The sequence below is a fragment of the Anomaloglossus baeobatrachus genome, chromosome 3, assembly GCF_048569485.1.
Source record: "Anomaloglossus baeobatrachus isolate aAnoBae1 chromosome 3, aAnoBae1.hap1, whole genome shotgun sequence".
NCBI classification, from domain to species: Eukaryota; Metazoa; Chordata; class Amphibia; order Anura; family Aromobatidae; genus Anomaloglossus; species Anomaloglossus baeobatrachus.
This window is the reverse complement of record NC_134355.1, coordinates 114762021-114768020: the sequence shown is the minus strand read 5'-3', so window position 1 is coordinate 114768020 and position 6000 is coordinate 114762021.

The window sequence follows — 6000 nt, the reverse complement described above, 5'->3', positions numbered from 1 at the left end:
TTGCCAGAGGACGCCGCTTCCGGCGTCCATAGGCTTGCATTGTAAATTGTGCCGCATGCGGTTTTTCACCGCAGACAAAAAAACGCTGCAAGCAACGTTCCATGCGGCCACCGCATTGGCTAAATATGATGCATCCAGCAAAAATCGGACGCACCGCAAAGCCATGCGTACAATCCAGCGCTAATTCAAGTCTATGAGGAAAAAACGCATCCGGCGGCAAAAAAAAGGATGCGTTTTTTCTGCAATGCGCCGGATTGTGCCTGATTGCAAAAAACTGATGTGTGAAAGCAGCCTAATGAGATGTTTGTCGTTCCTGCGGTGTCACAAATAGCGATGTGTGGTGTCGCAGGAACGACGAACAGCATCGTACCTGCAGCAGCAACGATATTAAGGAAAGGAGCAACGTGTCAACGATCACCGTTTTTGGACGATTTTGCGATCATTGATCGTCGCTCCTTGGTGTCACACGCTGCGATGTCGCTACCGGTGCCAGTTGTGCGTCACTAACGACGTGACCCCGACGATATATCAGTAGTGATGTCGCAGTGTGTAAAGCACCCTTGCGATCGGGTCACAGCTGCAAAGCTGAGGGCGGGCGCTGCGGAGGAGAGGGAGGGGTTAATCACCTCCACCGCCTCTATAGTCAGGCTGTGCGTATATTGCACTGCACTGGGATAACATCTGAGTGCAGTCTCATGTATCTCTTGCACCCATTCACTTGAATGGGTGTGAGTGATACGGCTCTTGCAGAAAATCGCAGCATGCTGCGACGTTTCTCGCATCCAGAATCTGGATGCGAGAAAAGCTGACCAACTGCTCTCCCTCATTGACTAGCATTGGTCAGAGTGTAGTGCGAGATTTTCTCGCATTGCACTCGTCCGATTTCAATGCTTGTGTGAGCGTACCCTTAAAGGGATTTTCCAGGTATATGTTTTTCACTTCCATTATCTTTCGTTAACTTTAAATAATGGGAGATGAGGATGGAAAACATACGTGGAAACAGGGCTGTGTTATTCATAAGCCTAACTAGATTGAAGTCTAGGAGCCTGCTCCATTGTTCCAGTAGGTCGCTGTAACCAACGAAAAAAGTGTTTGTACATTTAAAAAAAATGAAAAAATAGATATAGGGCTATATACTGTAGTTCACTAACAACCGTACCAAGGACAGGATGTCAGCTGTAGTTGGGTGAAAGATTGCAGTTGCCACATAGGGGGTCCAAAAGTCCTAATAACCTAGGGACCGAGAAATGGGTTACTGCCTATCGACAAGCACTGGGGGACACAGCCAGAAAAGGACCCTTGTGCAAGAACAATATATTGGCCCTTTCCAGTCTAATAGCTCATCATTACATAAAATTCCTGCTGATTTCGAAGTAGAAATGGCCTTCTAACCTCTTGGGCTCCTGTGCGGCTGCACCAATATGTCTAGTCCTCTCTACAATTCCACACCATCAGCTTTAGTGACAGAGTAAACTTACCACCTCTGTTATTTGATGGACAGAACCTCCTGTTAGAGCCCCATACAACCTTTCTTTCTGCCCATTAGTCCTCCAGCATGTTGTCCTTGGGACTCTACGTCCATATGAAGCAATAGGCACTTTGTGTTCTGCCAAGTAGTAGCTCAATAAAATACTATCTAGTATGGTTTGGATGTGGAGACATATTGGGCAGAGCTGGGCCCCATAAACTTCTGACAGTGCTGTGTGGCTCAGCTGTTGAGTGGAGCTCTGCGCACAAGCCCTCGGTAAGCATGTAACACTGTTATTTTCATAATCTCCACTTTTCACATTTTAGACAAATACTTGCTATCATTATACTATGTCAGTATGGTGGCTCAGTGGTTAGCACAGTTAGCCCTGCAGTTCTGTGGTCCTAGGTTTCAATCCGCATGTTCTTCCCATATTTGCGTGGGTTTCCTCCCAAGGATCACATTAGGTTGAGCCTCAGTGAAGTCGGGGACTGATGTGATGACAGTCTCTGTACACCGCTGTTTAATATTTTGGCGCTATATAAATGAATAAAATAAACACTGATTAATTCAATGTACAGTCATATGAAAAAGTTTGGGCACCCCTATTAATGATAACCTCTTTTCTTTATAACAATTTGGGTTTTTGCAGCAGCTATTTCAGTTTCATATATCTAATAACTGATGAACTCAGTAATATTTCTGGATTGAAATGAGGTTTATTGTACTAACAGAAAATGTGCAATCCGCATTTAAACAAAAAATTTGACCAGTGCAAAAGTATGGGCACCTCAACATAAAAGTGAAATTAATATTTTGTAGATCCTCCTTTTGCAAAAATCACAGCCTCTTAGTCGCTTCCTGTAGCTTTTAATGAGTTCCTGGATCCTGGATGAAGGTATATTTGACCATTCCTGTTTACAAAACAATTCCAGTTCAGTTAAGTTTGATGGTCGCCGAGCATGGACAGCACGCTTCAAATCATCCCACAGATTTTCAATGATATTCAGGTCTGGGGACTGGGATGGCCATTCCAGAACATTGTAATTGTTCCTCTGCATGAATGCCTGAGTAGATTTGGAGCGGTGTTTTGGATCATTGTCTTGCTGAAATATCCATCCCCTGCGTAACTTCAACTTCGTCACTGATTCTTGCACATTATTGTCAAGAATCTGCTGATACTGAGTTGAATCCATGCGACCCTCAACTTTAACAAGATTCCCGGTGCCAGCATTGGCCACACAGCCCCAAAGCATGATTGAACCTCCACCAAATTTTACTGTGGGTAGCAACTACTTTTCTTGGAATGCTGTGTTTTTTTGCCTCCATGGATAACGCCTTTTTGTATGACCAAACAACTCAATCTTTGTTTCATCAGTCCACAGGACCTTCTTCCAAAATGGAACTGGCTTGTCCAAATGTGCTTTTGCATACCTCAGGCGACTCTGTTTGTGGCGTGCTTGCAGAAACGGCTTCTTTTGTATCACTCTCCCATACAGCTTCTCCTTGTGCAACGTGCGCTGTATTGTTGATGGATGCACATTGACACGATCTGCAGCAAGATGATGCTGCAGGTCTTTGGAGGTGGTCTGTGGATTGTCCTTGACTGTTCTCACCATTCTTCTTCTCTAACTTTCTGATATTTTTCTTGGCCTGCCACTTCTGGGCTTAACAAGAACTGTACCTGTGTTCTTCCATTTCCTTACTATGTTCCTCACAGTGGAAACTGACAGTTTAAATCTCTGAGACAACTTTTTGTATCCTTCCCCTGAACAACTATGTTGAATAATCTTTGTTTTCAGATCATTTGAGAGTTGTTTTGAGGAGCCCGTGATGCCACTCTTCATAGAAGATTCAAATAGGAGAACAACTTGCAAGTGGCCACCTTAAATACCTTTTCTCATGATTGGATACACCTGCATATGACGTTCAAAGCACAATGAGGTTACAAAACCAATTTAGTGCTTCAGTAAGTCAGTAAAAAGTAGTTATGAGTGTTCAAATCAAGAAATTGATAAGGGTGCCCATACTTTTGCACCAGTTAAATCTTGTTTAAATGCAGATTGCACATTTTCTGTTAGTACAATAAACCTCATTTCAATCCAGAAATATTACTCAGTCCATCAGTTATTAGATATATAAAACTGAAATAGCTGTTGCAAAACCCCAAATTGTTATAAAGAAAAAAGGTTAACATTAATAGGGGTGCCCAAACTTTTTCATATGACTGTATGAATTTGTTGAGTTGCTGAAACTGCATAGCATATCTATACGGTAGTAAGAGGAAAGGAGAACCATTTCTCCACTAAATGACTCCTCTATGGCCGCAGTCGTTCTCACTCATTGATTATTTTGATCTATTAATGTTGAGAGTGCACGGGGAGATAAAAATCAGGACTTAAGAGTAATGCAGAGCAATAAAGAACACATTTCATTCACGGATGTCCAACCTTTCCTGCTCCGACAACCACATTGTCAGATTGTATCACTTCAAGACCCCAGTAAACACTAAAGCAGAATATTTTGGACACATTTTATGCTCCTTTTTATAAGCTTTGTTTCAATAAAACTTTATCACTTGATTAAAGGGCCTTTCAGAGATCAGAGCAAATTACATTCCTGGCACAGAGTCTAGAATAAATTCTGGTCCTTTTTCTGAAAGGGGAGGGGGAATAAGGGGTTGTCTGGGAAGTCATTTTTTCTGCTTAATGCTAAGATTAGTATAGAAGAGGAATCAATACTTATCTCACCCACTTTCTGCTGCTTCCGTCACCGTCTTTAGGCCTAGCTGCTGCAATGATGTCCCATCACAGGCACGCGTGACCATGGCTCCTTGCTGGGGCTAGGGATTGATTGCAATAGTCATATACCCTTAGGCCTTTGTTATGGGAAATCATTTCTGCAGAAGAAAATAGAGATTAGTGAGAGCAGTGCTTTTTTTTTTTCTTTTTTCAAAATAATCCAAGCATTTTGTTAAAAAAAAGAAAAAAGCTTGTAAGGGCTCAGTCTCACATCTGTTTTTATCATATGTGTACTGTTCATTTAAAGGTGTACTCAGGTGAGATTAAAATATAATTATATCGATATTAATTCATAAACTATAAAGGCTTAAAACTATACCTATGTTTTCAATTCTCACAGTATCTGGTCTTAAGGACACAGCTGCTAAGTGCTCCCCCTCCTTTCTGGGACGTCACATCACAAATCAAGGGGCGTGGCCTACTAGAAAAACTACACCCCTGATAATAGCTCCTCCCATGCAGATGCAGATTAGGAGGTGTGACCAGCTAACACAAGACACGCCTCCTGATAAGAGTGATCAGGGGGTATGGCTTGTTATGCACATAGGGAAGGGGAGCGGAGCAGTGCCTCCTTGAGACAGAACTATGGAAGGAAACTGAATTAGCAGCAGGCACAGATCATAGGTTTGGGCAGTAAGCATGCTCACTCAGAGGGTGCGGCTTGTATTTTGAGCATGACAAGCCACACCCTCTGATCTATAACTACATGGAAAAAAGCTGTTATTAGGGGTGTGGCTTGTGTTAATGCAGGATCAGTCCATGCCCCATATTTGTAACATAACATCTCAGACTGGAGTGAGAGCAGTGTCTCCATCATAATGAATAATCCGGAATACCCAATACCATGGCAATGGAAAACAGTACTGTGGATCTACGCCTTTATAGTTTATGAAGTTATAATGCTATAAATCCATTTTTATCTCTTTAGAGTACCCCTTTAAATGATCAATTACAGACCTTTTCATATTGTGAGGCAGCGGCTTTCTAAAGCCAGTAAAGTGAGGCAGTGACTCAGGATCTTGTTCACACCAAAAAGTCTTTAATTAAACACCACACAACCGTTACAGACCTGGAAACCAGGAATGCAGCCTGTTCACGTGTATGCTGTCCTGCAAATGTCCCGGTTGACACCTGCACTGATGTAGAAATCTCAGGTGCAGGGTTCTGCTTACAGTATGCAGGTCTCTCAGTACTGGCCTGCGTTACTCCACATGGCCAGCTTCATATAGCACCTGCTGCTCCAGAAGCCTGGATCTCAACTGAGACACAACCTGCAGTGCATTGCCTGATTAAATTTAATTCCCCGGACATGAGCCTGTTGCAAGACCTGGACGGGAGGGAGAGATCCGTTCCACTACCAGTTCCAAAAAGAAAAGCCTTAACAGGTTTACTTAAACACAATACTTGGTCAAATATCTTGGCCAAGTTCACACTCCTTTTATTTTGTGTTGCACTCACAGCGGTGACTTTGAACACAACCCACTCCAGCAGGTTTCACAAGGTCTCCAGGCACATTCTGGCTGATATATAGCGACTTTCATATGACACCTGTCACTTCCTCACAATTTGTTCTTTTTAAGACCCAATTGTTTTCAAGAGAAAAGGAGACAATGTCCTACTTTGATGCGTTTTACATACTAAATAGGCTTGGTTTGAAAACAAAACAGCAATAGGATGGCATCTGTGTCATCCCAGGGTTTAGTAATTGGAAAAAGACTTTGAATTGTAAAA